Here is a 19006-nt window from a genome sequence, read left to right as displayed (position 1 = left end):
TCACGAGTCTGAATGTGGTTTGTGCAGGGCTGAAGTAGCCATGACCTAAATGCATCGTTATATTTATTCACATCAAAGCACATTTTCTACATCTGTGTACCTCTCCCACAAAGTATCTCCATCAGGCTTCAAGCTGCTTAATTTCGTCCAAGGCTTCAGATCACTGATTCGTGCAGCATCGATGTATTTAAGAATTGTACAATCAATAGCTTCATCAAAATCACTTATAAAGCAATGCTCCAGACAAGAACCTCCAGAGAATTCCATTTGTGGTTGAACAGCATAGAGCTTCTCCCATCAGTAACCTTTAGTAAATTCATCTTAAAAATATATAATTAGTTAGCAATCCAATATAAAATTCAATTTCTGAATCCAAAGCACTTGAGCTCACTCATCAGCCTTTTGAGTAAGACCTTTAGGTAAAGATGTTTTGGAAATTCAGGCATATAAAATCTACCAGATTACCACCAACCATTTCTATTATTGTTTCAAAATATTCAATGAATTTAGTGACACTGGGAAACAGAAATAAATCTACATATTCTGAACAAAAACCATTGTCCCGATGAAAAACCACAGAGAAGAAAAAGTTTGAGAACATATCTGGGCACTGTAGTTCCCATTGGGTAATTTTCTTATTTACATTCTCAGAAAAAGAGGCAAGGGTTCACTCTCTCTCACACTTCTTTTTTTTCCTGCAAGTAACTCCCTCAAATCATATCCATGGTTGTTTTCTGCAGTAAGATTATCAATTTCACTGTTCGGAAAAAAAATCTTCACATTTCCTTATAGAACAACCAAGTGTTACTAACACTGCTTCTCCAAAGCTGGACAATTTAAGAGTCTTTTCCTTCTTTGGCCTTACGAGACTACAAACATCACCTCACACATTCATGGTCTGTGGAGGATCACCCTCGGCCTCCTCAGCTCAGGACCAGTTTTGGCTGCTGCTTATCTCTTCTACAGTACTGCTGGGGAAAGATCTCCCAGGATTTATTCAAAGAGACATCATCTGCTTTCAGTTCAGCCCACAGAAAGAGGCAAAGCTTTTGGATAAATCGCAGGCTTCTCCAAAATGTAAGTACACATAGCCTCCACTCATGTCTTCACAGACCTTATTTAAAACCTCCTGCCAGGAATATCAGGCAGTGGTCTTTTATGGTCTCCCTGTCTCCTATACTCAAAGAACATCCCTCCTATAGGCACTGGTGCTCCCCATCTTGTCCAGCTCCCTCTCACCCATTCGGAGCAGTCTCCCACCCTCCCCCCATCCTTGCAGGATTTATTCATTTGATGGCAACAGTCCCCTGTAGATGAAAGTAGTGTTTGTAAGAACTAGCTGCAGCGATCACTCCAGCTAGGCTACATGCTGAGAACTGAGAGAGCTTGCAACACATCGATAGGGAATGACGCATTGAAAGAGGCAACATGAGTTTCAGCACAGCATTTCCCAGTGAAACCTGGCAATGTTACTCTGTGATTGAATTTTTTGGTTTCTATATACTTTTACAAACTGCGTCAAGGTGAGTAGCAATTCTCCTTAAAAACATACTGCTAAAACACTGATGTGATTTCTAGGCCAATGTCTCAATTTGCAGAAATACATTTAAATTTTTTAAATTAACTCCTGTCTTTCCAACAGAAATAAAATGCATCCTCAATACTTCAAGCTGCCTACGAGTGATATCAAACTAATTGGCAATTCTCAGGTTGTGACTTTTGAACCTTTGAGGTTGCAACTTGCTTCTATCCTCTGTTAAATCTAATACAAGTTTTGAAAGATTCTAAGCACAAGTAACTATATGAGTGAGTGACAGTTATGATATACCCTTCATAGTGTTGCAAGATGTATACCATCACAGTCAATGGTCTCATATGTCATAAAAGCTTCATTTTCAGCAAGGATGTTTTGCAACATGGTTGAATGAATTCAGTTTTTCACAATACTATGTGAAAATTCTAGTGCTGATGGGCAAAGCAGTGGTTTTGAGTTAACGGCACACCAGAGCGCTGTGGTGTACACTTTGTAAGGACTGATGTGGATTATAGTTAGTTGAAGGCAGACGGGAGACTGGGGTTTGGGCTCTTGCCCAATTGTCAAGGGGACTGAAATGGTGGGTGTTATGGTCAAGTCTAGAGACAGAGGATCCTGGTATCAGGATGGCACATGTGAGATCTAGATGTTGGCAGTGTGTTGTGGCAACTAAAGGGATGTGAGTGTCTATGCATCCAATGTTGTGGGAGCTATTGTAAGTTTGGTTAAAAAGAAAAAGGAAGTGTATGCAAAAGCTGAAGTCAACAAAACCCAAAGTAGGAAGGTACTCAAGCATCGAATTAGAAAGAGGGTAAAATAGGTCATGTGATGTCCCCAGCAAGTAGGATTAAGGAGAATACCAGGACATTTTATATGAATTTCAGGAATAAGATGGTAGCTGGGGGGAGAATCGGTACACTCAAAGGAGGGACTTTATGTATGCTAAAGGTGAGTTCTTAAATGAGTACTTTGCATTGGTATTCACCATACGAAAAGTGGTGGATGATGGTGAGATAAGGGAGGGGTATGTTGCTATTCCAGAGCTGCCAATATTAAAACGGAGGTGTTGTGTCATGACAAACATTTAGGTTGGAATATTCAATTATTTATTTTTCCAAATTAGGCTGATTTGGTCTTTTTTCTCAACAATATCAACACGCTATTTTTAAATATGAAAACTGAAAATTAAACTATAAATTGATTACCACAACTTTTTCACATACTATATTACTGATAAATTATGTAGTAATTAAAAATAACACTATTAAAGTAACACGGATTAAAAGTAACACTAGCAAATTTGCAGATGACGCAATGCTGGATGGCAGTGTGAACTGCGAAGAGGATGCCAGGATTGCAGGGTGACTTGGACAGGTTGAGTGAGTGGGCAGATGCATGGCAGATGCTGTGTGATATAGATAAACGTGAGGTTATCCACTTTGGCGGCAAGAACAAGGAGGCAGATTATTATCTCAATGGTGTCAGATTAGGAAAAAGGGAAGTGCAACGAGACCTGGATGCCCTTGTACACCAGTCACTGAAAGTAAACATGCAGGTACAACAAGCAGTGAAAAAAGCTAATGGCATGTTGGTCTTCATAACGAGAGGATCTGAGTATAGGGGTAAAGAGGTCCTTCTGCAGTTGTACAGGGTGCTGATGAGACCACATCTGAAGTATTGTGTGCAGTTTTGGTCTTCTAATTTGAGGAAGGACATCCTTGCTATTGAGGCAGTGCAGCATACGTTGACAAGGTTAATCCCCGGGATAGCGGGACGGTCATAGGAGGAAAGATTGGAAAGACTGGGCTTGTATTCACTGGAATTTAAAAGGTTGAGAGGAGATCTTATGGAAATGTATAAAACTATAAAAGGACTAGACAAGCGAGATGAAGGAAAAACATTCCCAATGTTGGTGGAGTCCAGAACCAGGGACCACAGTCTAAGAGTAAAGGGAAGGCCATTTAAACTGAGATGAGAAAAAACTTTTTCACCCAGAGTGGAATTTGTGGAATTCTCTGTCACAGAAGGCAGTAGAGGCCAATTCACTGGATGAATTTAAAAGAGAATTAGATAGAGCTCGTGGGGCTAGCGGATTCAAGGGATATGGGGAGAAGGTAGGCACAGGTTACTGATTTTGGATGATCAGCCACGATAACAATGAATGGAGGTGCAGGCTCGTAGGGCCAAATGGCCTCCTCCTGCACCTATTTTCTATGTTTCTATAATCATTAGGGCGAATGGAAAGGGGAATTGGGGGTTCCCAAATCATTGGCTTTTGAATTATCCTTATTTTTGTATTGTAACTCGTACATCGGCATCACCAGAGCTCCAGCAGTGCACTATCGATCACAACAGGATGCGGGCTGTGATCCCAAATTATTGATTGTTCATGCTTAACTTTGGAAGGGGGTCTGTGTTACCCCCAGCACCTCCTGCAGGCTGGAGTTCAGAGGTGAACTTCCAGAGACTCCACCAGAGCAGCTCTCACCTGTACCATCACATGGCAAAGAAGGACCCTTTGAAGAAAGAATGCATCTTAACAAAGTGGGGAAGAATCCTGCAATTACTTGAAGTTTGCAGTATCATGTCAAAATACAACACGTACAAGGAAAGACATTTAAGTCAAACTTTAGAACATTTTCACGTTAAAATCGCAAAAAAGGAAAAGCATATACTAGAACACAGAACATAGAATAGTTCATAAGTTCATGCATAAGTGATAGTAGCAGAATTAGGCCATTCGGCCAATCAAGTCTACTCCACCATTCAATCATGGTTGATGTATCTTTCCCTCTTAACCCCATTCTCCTGCCTTCTCCCCATAACCCCTGACAACCTTACTAATCAAGAATATAGAAAAAATATAACAGGAACAGGCCCTTCAGCCCACAATATATATATATGCTAAACATGATGCCAAGATAAATTAATTCCATCTGCCTGCACATGATCTATATCTCTCCATATAGATAAAGTAATTTGGAAAACCTGATAAAATTCAAGGCATGGATTCTGGTGGTGAATAATGTTGCTTTAAAAGCGTCAGGTTTGGACATAGCATTGTGTGCTTCAAAAGATGCACTCAAAAGGGTAAGCTGTTCTCTAACAATCAATCAAGCCTGCGTGAAGTTTTCAGTACTCATTATCTATGCATTGTATGAGAGATTTGCAAACATCCTGCTGTCACTCCTCTGCATGACTTACTTCATGTACTTCAATTCTTTCTGCTAGATTTTCCAATGATTAAATTAGTTTGAGGTCAACATATTTCTAGAGTATCTTAAGGAACACATTTGAGCCATAATAGGGAAATAGGCACCCCTTACTTTGTGTCAAAAAGATTCAGACATCATCATAATTTAGGGTTTAAATATTTAAATAGATACAACTTCACACGGGGGAGCTGGTCCCCCAATGCAATATTACACCTTTTCACCAATTCCAATACTCACACTCTCACACTCACACTCTCACACACACACTCACACACACACACATACACTCACACACATACACTCACACACATACACTCACACACTCACACACACTCACAAAGACTCGCACAGACTCGCACAGACTCACACAGACTCACACAGACTCACACACATGACAGTAAACCTTCTTGAATATATGACAGTTAACCTTCTTGAATCTACTCACATGGCTGAGCGTGGCCTCTCCACTGTGGGGCTTCCGCAGTCAACGGCACTTCCGCAATCAGCGCGACCTCTGCACTCAACGGAAATTACGCAATCAGCGCGATCTGTCCTCTAAGCGGAAGTCACAAAATGAGCGGGCCTTTTGAACAAAACGCAGTCGGACCTAATATATCATTAATTCCTTCCAAACACAGTCGGACCTTACAAAGCATTTATTCCTTCCAAACACAGTCGGACCTAATAAAGCATTGAGTTTCAAGCACAGACAGGGCAGCAGGCCAAACAACTCATGGCATTGTCATTAAGGGCTAACAAATCATTTATTGCAAGCACATTGCAGACTCACAGTTCAGTTGATTAACAGCTTAGAATGACAGTCGTGGGCTCTCCCTCACGATCTTGCAGAGTGACTGACTCAAGTCCAGGCATCCTGGGTTTTATAGTCCTGCCCCTCCCCCCCTACTGGAAGGGGCGCTACCTTCATGGTGATTGACAGGCGAGAAGACCAATCAGCTGATCTCAAGGTTTTTTTTAAACACTCATAACTTTTTTATTTTTAATCTATGGGAAAAATCCTCGGGGCTGGCTGAGCGGAGGAAGACTGTGAGTAAGATTACCAAAAATCACAGCAATATAGGGTAGCGTTGTTTCTAAAATCAATATACATCACAGACAGGAAGTGGTCAAGATGAGACTTTTAATTATATAGATGCAAACGGAATCCAATTTAATGGCTTAACCTTTTATTCCTGGACTGAATTCCTAGGGCAGAGAGATGATTTAAATATCATTTTATTACATCTCATCTAACTCAGAAACAAATATTTTATTTAAATTCAATCAATTTTTGCAGCTTATTTGTAAAAGCTCTTGTACCACTAATAGGAATTAAATGAATATTTTTTTCAATAAAAACCATGCTCACGGTGTATTTTTCTTCTACTTGAATTGTCAGTCAATGCCTTAGTTTAATATCTCAGAATACAATTTTAGATTACCCTTTCTCTCAAACATTAGGCTAAATCAGCATCTTCTTGTGATCTGCTCTATCCCTGACAACATCCATCATTCCCTTCATCATTGTATGATTGATTATTTCAAATATTTTAGATTTTTGTTTATCCAATTTTTTAGGCTATTAATTTTTGCCAGTGTTCATCTACTATTATGTTGGAGAAGTGAAATTGGATTACCACTCGTCCATTTCTTCATAACTAAATTAGCACAATGACATTTGTGGAAGTTACACAACAATGTCATAAGCAGAGAGAAATACTAAAGCTCTGCTCAACTTTTTCAATTAATCCAGGTATTCGTGATCCAACATTAGTGCCAGTGCCAACTTTTCATGTTTGTAGAACACACTCTAGACAATAAACAATATTCCAAAACCACCCCTTGGATATTTATATCCATACACATAATTAATTAACAGCACAGTAGCACAGGAGCCACTGCTTCACAATTCCAAAGATAAGAGTTTGAACCTGGACTCGGGTGCTGCCTGTGTCAAGTTTGTAGATTTTCTGTGACTGGTTGGGTTTCCTTCCAATGCTCCAGTTTCCCCCCACATCCCAACATCCAGGTTTGTAGGTGAATTGGCCTCTGTAAATGTCCCCTAGTGTATAGGGAGTGGATGCAGAAGTGTAAAGGGAGCATAGAATTAATGTGAATGATGGTCGTCGGCATGGAGTCGAAGGGTGTATTTTCATGCTGTATCTATCAATTTAAAAAACATATCGTCCCTTGCTGAGTCAGAGTTATCGACCTAAATAGAAACATAGAAACATAGAAAAATAGGTGCAGGAGTAGGCTGTTCGGCACTTCGAGCCAGCACTGCCATTCAATATGATCATGGCTGATCATCTAAAATCAGTATCCCTTTACAGCTCCCCATATCCATTGATTCCTTTAGCCCCAAGAGCTAAATCTAACTCTCTCTTGAATTGTTTTAGTGATCACCAAATAAATCTTAAAGCATTTGGTGTGAACTAGGCATACCAAGTCCTGGAAGGTGCATGCACACACTATGCCATAAACAAGTCATCATAACGTTATGAAGAAGAATGAAGCAAACTAAATCTGGATATGGCATGCAGTTTTGATCTTGCATATTTGTGATGAAGAAATAAATTAAAACATTTGTCCCACTGCCCACACGCCAACCTCAATAAACTGAAGGACGGATTTAGAACATTTTTATGAACTCAGTCAAGTCCAGTGTTCCATGAACATTTTGCAATTGATGATGGCATCAATGTCTTGTGAGATAAATATGACCCAAAGTTCAGTGTAACATCAGATAACAAGAATAAACTGATCATCCATCCACCTCATTTTCTATTTGTACCGTCTGCTATAGTTGCCTATAAAGTAAGTGTGACTATCCTGAAAATAAAGGTAATTCAAAGATGTAAACCACTTTAATATTGCCAGAGGATGCAATAAATTGGAATACAAATTCAAGTACTTTATTTCAGCAATAAATTATTTGTAGCTATAAATTCATCACATCTATATAATTTCTCCCTCTCTGCTTTGTCTTTTTTTGTATTATAATCTGGAAGCTGCATTCATTGTGAAAACTAATTTAATATAAGTGTAGCCCTGAATATTATTGTTGCCTTGATTTGTGCTAGATAGTAGAGAAGCAATAATTGCTGACAGTACTCATTAAAATGTCTGCTTAGCTCTCCCTCTGAGCCATGAAGCAGACTTTTGCTATATTAATGTTGTTGCTGATTCCCCTGTGTGACAGAAGAAGGGCTAATTATCATGCCCCTAACCCATATCCCCAATATTTCCGCAGCAAGGGCAAAGCATTTCTAAAGATTTCTTCGCACTGCTTGTCATGGAAATCAGTCAATAATCTGTATGATTTCCAGTTGGCATCAACACCAGTGAATAAAGTAACTTCATATTTTATTAATGAAAAATCCAATAGTAATTTTGTTAAGTGTTGCTGCTAAGTGGGTCCTGAGAATGGTGAATTTAAAAAATAAAAAGAACAAAATGTCTGCATAAAACATGATCTTGTTTCTGAATTTTCTCGTAACACTATTCACTCACACGTGCATGCAATATTGGCACAGAGAATGAAATATATTGAGCCATCTTAGATCAGATAAGCATAACAAGCTGCAGATTAAGGTTCCAAGATCAGAAACATATCCTTCCAAAACCAAAAATGTTCACATCTCTGGAGTAACTCGTTCTAGACTTTCTGAAAGAGAGAGCAAAATTGAACATTGCATCAGTGCAAAGAGAACAGAGTATTACTCCAATGATTGACTAAGCTATGTAATTACATATAGATCCAGCAGAGGGGGACCAGTCCTGGAGTAAATGTAATAGATAATTTGGTAACTTCTTTGTGAAAGCAGAGTGCTAGTTAAGATGTGCCCTGTAAAAACGTGTATTATTAAGTTTGTTTCTTCTTTATCTCAATTAAATTATAATTCCACAGACACAATCTTATCAATAAAGTAATATAACATCATCTCCCAATTCAAAATAATGGTTCTTGAAGATCCTTCATTCTGAGCAATCTAACAATTTAAATAGACCAGTATTTGATTATAATTTATTGACATAAACATCTGAAAATAGTTTGAAGAGCACAGTTTGAGGTGCTCAGTACACTGATTACGTGTTTTCTGCCTGATCAGTTACATGCAAAAAACAAATGGTGAATTTTTCCAATGGCCTGGACAAAGTTGATCCTTAATAGTCAGCACCATATTAGTCATTTCGTTCTGGGTTCTCATGATGTGGAGAATAGCTGCTATTCTTTATTTTGTGAGAGTTTTATGTGATACTAGAACAAATGGGACCCGTTGGGTCCCGTCCCCTCAAAGCGCGGTTGTTGGGGTGGGGAGAGGGAACGGCCTGCGGCGTCACACACTCACAGTAACCATTCCTCACAAACACACTAACCCCTTGATATTATATTAATATTATTCATTCGCTCCTTTCCCCCTATCCCCCACCCTATCCACTCACACATAGCCCCCAACTGCACGTGCAGCTAGAGAGGTAGAGGGAGGGGGTGGAGAGGGAAGTGGAGGGGGTAGAGAGAGAGAGAGGATGAGGGGGTAGAGAGTGATGGTAGAGGGAGGGGGAGGGAGGTAGAGAGGGAGAGGGAGGGGGGTAGAGAGTGAGGGGTAAAGGGGCTTGCGCGGCATCACAGGGGATGGCTGGTCCCCGAACTACTCCACCACTCACCCATAGGTCCAAATACTCACCACTCCCTAGAGAGGTAGAGGTGGTAGAGCGGGGGAGTAGAGAGCGAGAGAGGCAGAGAGGGTGGGGGGGCAGAGAGGGAGGAGCAGAGAGGGTGGGGGACGGGTGGGGGAGTAGAGAGGGGGGAGGGGTAGAGAGTGAGGGGGAGGGGGTAGAGAGTGAGGGGGAGGGGGGTAGATAGGGAGGGGGTAGAGGGGAGGCGGTAGAGAGGGAGGGGAGGAGGTAGAGGGAGGGGGTAGAGAGGGGAGGAGGTAGAGGGAGGGGGAGGCCCCGACTTCATCCCCAGGCTCATCCCTGACCCCGGCTCGTCGTTGGTTCCACCGGCAGCTTCTATTTTGGCGCCATTCAAGGCCCCATCCCAAGCCCTGAGCTCGGCCCTCACTCCATCTCCAGGCTCTGCTCCAGCCCAGGCCCAGTCGCTGGGCTCAGCCCAGGGCAGCAACCTCCCCACCAGGCACCGGGCAGTGGGCGGACGTCGACACGAAGGCCTGACTTGCCAGTGGATTGTTTTTTTTTTGTGTTTGGAGCGCTTGAGTGGCCCTCCTGCACGAAATGTCCCGTTCTGATGTCAGTCGTTATTTTTGTGTTTGGAACGAATGAGTGCCCCTCCCGTGCGGAGTGTTCCGTTTAGACAGCAGTCAATTTTTTTTTGTTTATTGCGCTTGAGCGCCCTTCCCGCACGGAGTTTCTCGTCGTGCCTTAGGCGTTGATTGTGACGTCAGTCGGAATTTTTTTTTCCTAAATGAGAACGTTGAAAACTTTAATATTTTGAAGCAGTTTTTAAAAGAGTAATTTGTCAAATATAGGTTGAAATGCGACGGGAAAATATGTATCCGGTCGGATGAGAAAATGTGAGTAGCACGTGCGAAAATGGGAAGGCTGTGGCCAAGCGTTTGGTAGAAGATACAAATTAAGCAGATTAAAAGAAAGCCAACACAATCCTGGCTCACACAGACATTTAGAATGTTAGGAACAAAGGGAAGAGTTTTAGTATAATAGAGATTCAGTGGTTCTATGATATGTTTTATATGATATTCAATGGTTCTGACTTAAGCCTTTGCCCTCCAGTTCTTGATTCACCTATCCTGGGAAAAAGACTATGTGCATTCACTCTTCCAATGTTCCTCTTAATTTTATGCACCTCTATAAGACCCCCCCCCCCCCCCCTCAGTCTCCTCCGTTCCAAGGAATAAGATCATAGATGACAAACAGGTGAGCCCAGAACCAATTCCTGACGCAAAGGCATCCAGTCTTGCCAATTGTGTTCATCAGTTAGCTAGCTCCACTTAGATCCCAATGTGATCTAACCTTGCAGAGTAGCCTAAAGGGCCTGTCCCACTTTCACAACTTAATTCATGACCTCTGCCGAGTTTGCCCTTGACTCATACTCACAGTATGGTCGTCACGAGGTCGTAGGAGGTTGTAGGAGGTCGTAGGTAGTACATAGCAGGCCGTGATGCTAGTCGTAGGTACTCGTGGCATCAAGTAGGTCGGGGCGTTTTCTCTAGCATGATGAAAAATGTCCACGAGTAAAAAAGGTCGTGAATTAGGTCTTGAAAGTGGGACAGGATCTTAACAACGGCTTTGTTGGAGTAAAAAAAAAACCACATTTATGACACTGCCTCGTCAACCTTCTTGGCTACTTCTTCAAAAAATGCAATCAAATTTGTGAGACATGATCTCCCACATACAAAGACATGGTGGCTATCCCTAATCAAACACTGTCTTTCCAAATATATGTATAGCTTTTCCTTAAGAATCCTCCCCAATAACTTTCCTACCACAGATGCGAGGTTTAATAGTCTATAGATCCCAGCTTTTTCTTTGCCACCCTTCTTAAATAGAGGCACAATATCAGCCACACTCCAGTCTTCTGGCGCCTCACCCGTGTCAAATGATGATCCACAAATCTCAGCCAGGGCTCCCACAATTTCTTCTCTAGTGTCCCACAGTCCTTGGGTGGTATCTGATCATGTCTAGGAGATGTATCTGCCTTCATGCGTTTTCATACTGAAAGGAAAATTTTACTTTCAATTAGTTAAATGTAATGCACACGCTTGATAGTTAATCTGCAATGAGGTTTGTGAACTATGGAAGGGATCCAGAAAGATCCTATCACAGATTATAGAAATGACATTTGAAAGAAGTTGATTTAATTTAAATTAGAAATTAGTAGGGTAGCAAACAGGAGAAAAGGAGACATGGCTATCGGGTAAGGATGCACAACCAGGCTATATATTATAGGTGATTTTACAGTGCTAAATAAATATTAATGAATAATATTGATTGCTTCACTTGCAAGATCAGGTGAAAGTTACAAAAAATTCAATGAAGCTGTTTCATGTGGTTCTTGCTTGATAAGTTAAGACACATACATTTGTGGAACCATAAGCTATGAAAGGAAATGCTCTTCTAAGACTGAGGATGGCAGTGAGATGTCCAGTTGGTGAGTATGAATAATTGAGGAAATAGATTGATGAAAAGCTGATGAAATATGCAAGAAGGCCCCAACTATTATACGAAGGCGTCGATAACGCTATGAAGTCAAACTTCACCAAGATGTATCTCTTCAGGCAGCTATAATATAAGATAAATCCTTAGAACGGAAGTAGAAAATTACTAATTTTGAAATTATTGATGGTCAAATCCTCAAGTAGCATTAAAGAAATTGTACTAATACCTAGAGATTGACGATTTCCAGTTGTGCTGCGAACAAAACAGTCGACATAAAAATGCCAAAACTGAATGGACTAATCAGACAACAGTTCCTTGGCCAAACCAATGGTGTGATGAGTTGCGCTAATAAGATCCAAACTGAGCATTGACGAGCATGTGATTGGCAAGTGTGTGCCATTTGATAGTTCTCTTGGTAACGTAAAGAATGGTACTTTTTTAACCATCATGTAAATTGGAAGAGAATCACTCCATCCTTGGATATGTCTCACCAAGCATTTAGTCCCATGGATAGAATGATTTCACTGCTACAATAGATGTGGAGCAAAGAGCTCACCATTTCAAATAATTTATTCCTTTCAAATATCCACGTTGCAGCTCACTGTGACAGTGTGTGCTGTGTTTCAAGGTCCCAAAAAGTGAGGTGTATTGAAGGCCATCTGTAGTTTATAATTTGTGAATCTCTGCAGTATCGTCTGAATACTTCTGGTATATTTCTTTCCATCCAAAAACGTTGAAATTCTTTGTTTACTTGGTTTTGCTGTATTAGATCATTTCCAATTGTTGTTACCTGATACTTCTTCAGAAACACCGGAGAAATGCATGTGTGAGAAGCAAAGTAAGTTCCCTTGTTGCAAAACTCTCCCACCTACCTTCCACCTCTCCATCCTTCCCATATCATGCCTGGTTGCAATTATCATAGATAAATAGCTGTGAAAGGAAAATCCCAATACAAACGTGTTGTGTTCATTTATGAGAACAGCTGACAAAACCAAATGCATGAACACTGACAGCATTCCAGAGTATTGCCTAACAGGAAAGAATTAAAAAATTAGAATGCTATACAGGAAACAAGCATTACATTTTCTCCCCCCCCCCCCCCCCCCACCTCATATAATCACTCTGAAGAAGGGTCCCGATCTGAAATTTTGCCTGTTCATGTTTTCCAGAAATGCTGCTTGACCCGCTGAGTTACTCCAGCACTTTGTGCCCTTTTTGCAAAGCAGTATCTGCAGTTGCTTGCATCCAGCTAGTAATGACTATCTCTCCAGCATCTCTCCAGCTTGTAATGACTATTCTTCATCAAATGTGATTACTTGGGATTTTAGAAATGTTGGAATTAACGTTACTTACCACAAAATGTGGCAGGTTGCGAAAATCCAGAAGTTGCAGTCAACATTCATGATTTTAAATGGAAAAAACCGTCTTCAGCTCAGAGCCCTCAGAGAACAATCTCAAAACTGCTGAAAACACAGAAAACTGAAGAACTGAAGTGGATTCTGGAATGGCTACAAGGGCCAAGACTGAGATGGCTACTAAGGAGAAAAATGAAATGGAGGAGATAAAGAACTCGGTAAGAGAACTGAGAAAGGATATTGAGGCTGGAAACTCAAAATGATGGAAAATATTAATGTCAAATTGATGGAAAATATGTCGAACATTAATGCTGGTAATCAAAAAGTTATTGACTGCATTGGCATTACACAAAAACGAATTGATGATGTGCATGAAGAGCTAATGGGGAGAATTAATAAAGGCGAAGAAGAATCTAAGAAGAAGTTTGAGGCTGTGCATGTAATAGTTTCTTCACAAGTAACTGCAATGAAAGACATGGAAACAGTTGTTGATCAAATGGCTGAAGATATGCAGTGAATGAAGCTAGAACTAGACAGCCTCAAGAGTCAACTGGCGAAAGTCTCAGATAAATGTCTTGATCTCGAAGCTCACTCAAGGCGCCAAAATTTACGAATACTGGGAGTAACTGAAGGAGCAGAGGGAAATAACGCCCGTGAGTTCACTGCCAACTTAATCAAAAAGGTACTCAATTTACTTGTGGAACCGGAAATTGAAGTGGCACATTGAATACCTAGATTTAAGCCAAGATCACAAGCAGATCCAGCCCACCCATGACAGATCATAGTCAAACTTCGGGACATTTCAGCACTGGAAGAGCTGATGAAAAAAATCAAATATGGTGTGAAGATGACCTTTGGAAACGACACTATCAAACTCCTCCGGGATTATCCCTATGAGATCGTGCAAAAGAGAAGAAAGTTTGCACAGACAAGACAGATTCTCCATGGAGTTAAAGATGTCAGATGTGGCGTTTTTTATCCGGCCAGGATGCGCATTACTTTCAAGGGGAAAGAGAAAACTTTCACTAATTCGGACGCATCTTATAAATATGCCCAAGAGATTGTGGCAGAAACAGAAGATTAATCAAGGCAGCGGGACGATATGGACAATCTCTTTCCTTTTATTACTTCACAGAGAACACCTGAAGATAAGGGAAGAAACACTATTCTCTAAAAGTTTAAAATGAAGGAGCATTTCCACGTGCGCCGGTCTAGACACCTTATCTCTTTTGGACGCTTTGGCATTCAATTCAAGGACATTCTTTGTTCAAAATGAAGGAAAGACTGATAAGCAACGCAGAGACGAACAGCAGAGCCGAATGTGGAAAACATCACAAGGATAAATGGCGGTTTAAGATCTTAAAACAGCTTTACAAAATATAGAGAATTAACAATAATTAACAATACTAATATAGAAATATAAATGGAAATTAACCTGAACTATATAATGGGCAAAATGTAATAATGTAATAATGTGCTAAAAAGACTGACTAGCGCGTATATAGAGAAAACAAATTTTAGAATTAAAATAGATAATACTGAATGTTTAAGTGTTAAGTGTGGGGAAGGGAGGAGACTCAGGCACCTGGCATAATTCCAGGAGCCTGTTTCTGGTTAACCCTTACAGCTAACAGCTTACTATTATCAAAAGTATAACTAATTATAAATAATTAGTAGATGAAAGTGTTAGATAAATAAATTTCACAGTAGCTGACTTACCAGATCTGTGTTCAGCTACTGTGAAATTTATTTATCTAACACTTTCATCTACTAATTATTTTGATACATATATAGTGTAATTGGGTGAAATATAATTGATTTTGAAAGGGTACCGCCCTCCTAGGTTTAGAGTAATAAAAGGAGCGGAGCTAATAGTACAACATCAACTTCGGAAGTCGAATAGATGTCGAACCCCACAGACGCGTGGGACACGCACTACAGTGTCGAATACTTCAGACACTGTAATTTTACTTGCTCAATTTTTTTTTTTATCACAATATGTCACTACTATGTGTTTTTTTTTCAAGTAAAATCGCAAAAGGGATCTACCAAGGAAGTTAGTAATATAAACGCCCCCCAAATATCCAGATCCTGAGGTATGGATGCACCGTAATAAATAAGGGTATAAAAATCAGAGAAAATGCAAGATGATAAACAAAAGAAAATGGGAGGAATCACATTGTGTAGCTGGAATATAAGGGGTATTAATGAACCAATTAAAAGGGGCAAAATACTAGCTCAGTTGAAATCATATAACACGGACATTACTTTTCTACAAGAAACGCACCTTAAACATCAAGATCAGATGAGATTGAGGGCGAATTGGATAGGCCAAACATTTCACTCCTCATATACTTCGAAATCCAGAGGCACCGCAATCATTATTCGCAAAGGAATACCATTCAAATCAAAGAACATTATATCAGATAAGGAAGGGAGATATCTTATAGTTACAGGAGAGATCCTTGCTACGCCAATCACCTTGGTAAACATATATGCACCCAATTTTTATAATCCTCAATTTTTTAATAAAATCCTGAATATAATCGCAGAATTTAACTACCAAAATGTTATAATTGGAGGAGACTTCAACTGTGTTTTAGATCCATACTTAGATAAATCGATGCAAAAACAAAGAGGTAATATGAAATCTAAAACTAGTGAACTCTTAAATACATATATAAAAAATACAAATATAGCAGACGTCTGGAGGATCGCGAATCCGACTGGAAGGGAATACTCGTTTTATTCAATGGTACATCAAATATACTCACGTATAGACTACTTCTTAGTGGATACAAAACTAATCCCTTATACTATGAACCCTAAATATCACACCAATACGATTTCAGATCACTCCCCACTAACTTTCGTTCTAAAATTAGAAGGAATGTCTACGAACAAATCGTTCTGGAGGTTTAACTCGCAAATTTTGAAAGACCCACAAGGGAGTATATATCTAAAAAAACAGATGGACCTATTTATTGAGACAAACGATACACCAGATATATCACCCACTTTATTATGGGAATCCTTCAAAGCATTTATTAGAGGAGTCATTATCTCGTATCAAGCTTTTCAAAACAAAAAGAATAAGAATGAACAAAGACAATTAGAAGAACAAATCAGAAAACTAGATATAGATAATGCTAAAGATCCAACTATGGATAAACATAATAAAATTTTAATACTGAAATTTAAGCTAAATAAATTATTATCAGAGAAGGTTATAAGATTATTCCAAATCACAAAACAAGAACATTTCGAATTTGGGGATAAACCCCATAAACTTTTGGCACGCCAACTGAAAAACGGGAAAAAGATCATGCAATTTTAAAGATTAAATCAGATAGAGGAGAATTACTAACACTACCTAATGATATCAATAAAAGATTTGCTCAATTTTACAAGAATTTATACACATCAAAAACGCTAATAGACAATAATAAAGTTTCAGAATTTTTGGACAACTGTAACCTTCCAAAACTAGAACTGAAGGAACAAGAGGAACTGGGAGCACAAATTACATCTAAGGAAATAGAAGACACAATAAACTCACTTAAGAATGGAAAAACATCAGAACCAGACGGATTCAGTAATGAATTTTATAAATGTTTTTACGACATAGTTACACCACGTCTACAGAAAATGTATACATACGCTTTTAAAGAACAAATCTTACCTGAAACACTAGCAGAATCAACGATCACATTAATATTTAAAAAAGATAAAGATTTAGCAGAACCAGGTTCATATAGAGCTATTGCTTTGTTAAATACGGACCAAAAAATATTAGTGAAAACACTAGCTAGAAGACTAAGTCAATATGTTAGTAAATTAATAAATGAGGATCAAACAGGATTTATACCTAAGAGACATTCATTTAATAACCTGAGACGTCTGCTTAACATAATGCACTCTCACAAACCTCAAGAACAAGAGTTAGCTATCATTTCATTGGATGCAGAAAAAGCGTTTGATCAAGTAGTATGGGATTATATGATTAAAGTATTGCAAACATTTCAAATGGGAGAGAACTTCATCGCATGGATAAAATTATCATATAACAAACCCACGGCTAGAATATTAACTAATAATATGCTATCTACGAAATTCCAATTAACAAGGGGCAATAGACAAGGATGTTCATTATCACCGCTGTTATTCGCTCTGGTAATTGAACCTTTAGCTGAAAAAATTAGAACACACCCGGATATTTACGGTTATAATACAAAATATTCAAATAACAAAATATCCTTATATGCAGACGATGTATTACCGTATATCACAAAACCCCAAATCAGTATACCAAACATATTAAATCTAATTGAGGACTTTGGATCTTTCTCAGGATATAGAATAAACTGGAACAAAAGTGAAATTATGTCGATAAAACCGAAAGACTCAACACATCTCTTGAAATTCCCCCTTTAAAATAGCCACAGAAAAATTTAAATATTTAGGGATTTAAATTACTAGAAACTATCACGCTATGTTTAACGCCAATTATAGCCCCTTACTTAAGAAACTAAATAATCTAATCAAATTCTGGAAAACGCTCCCGATGTCTTTAATAGGTCGAATAAATGCTATAAAAATGATCTTTTTACCACAAATCCTATATTTATTTCAATCAATTCCAACATATCGTCCAAAAAAGTTTTTCAAAAAACTAGACTCAGACATTACAAATTTTATATGGGATTATAAATCCCACAGAATACAAAGAGCACACCTTAGTAAACCAAAAGAGATGGATGGTCTAGCGCTTCCTAATTTTCTGTACTATAATTGGGCAGTAAATATTAAAAATATGATTCACCTGCTGGACAATTCTGCCCAGCAGGTGGACTGGATTGTAATGGAGAGAGAGGACTGCTCTCCGTGTAATACAGGAGCGACTCTCCTCTCACCAATGAATCTGAATAACAAAAATTATAATAAAAATCCAATGATACATAGTACAATTAGAACTTGGAAACAAATAAAACAGAATCTAAAATTAAGAAATCTATCTCTTTTAATGCCAATAGTCAATAACCCGTCGTTTAAACCTTCAATTAAAGATAAATCATTTACACAATGGGAAAGAATGGGAATCAAAACGCTCGGAGACTTGTATGAATTAGGAAAATTATTATCATTTCAACAATTACAACTGAAATATAATTTGAAAAATAATCAATATTTTAAATATCTTCAAATCTGTGACTATCTGAAAAAATACACAAAAGACTATCATAACATGTCTCCAGACTTATTGGATGAAGCCATGAAGACAAAGGCTGAATCAGCAAATCTAATATCATACTTATACAACATTATTTTAAATATAGAAATACCTACAACTGATGGTATTAGAAGAGACTGGGAACAAGAACTAGCTATAAAAATTTCAAAAGAGAGCTGGGATAAACACTTACTATATGTGCATAAATGCTCGATCAACGTACGACATACTCTAATTCAATATAAAACATTACATAGACTATATTATTCAAAAACTAAAATAAATAAACTTTTCCCCAATGTCTCACCCATTTGTGATAAATGTCAGTCACAAGAAGCTACCATAGCGCACTCTTTTGTTTTTTGTATAAAAATCCAAAAATTTTGGAATGAAATATTTGAAATCTTCACAAAATCATTTAAAATAAAACTTGTACCAAAAGCAGAATGGATCATTTTTGGAATATCAGAAGGTAACCCCGAATTAAACGTGTTTCAAAAGAACTTACTTAATTACGGGCTAATAATGTGAA

This window comes from Amblyraja radiata, chromosome 28, assembly GCF_010909765.2.
Source record: "Amblyraja radiata isolate CabotCenter1 chromosome 28, sAmbRad1.1.pri, whole genome shotgun sequence".
Lineage (NCBI taxonomy): Eukaryota > Metazoa > Chordata > Chondrichthyes > Rajiformes > Rajidae > Amblyraja > Amblyraja radiata.
The sequence above is the reverse complement of the archived record's forward strand: the minus strand, read 5'-3'. Positions refer to the sequence as shown.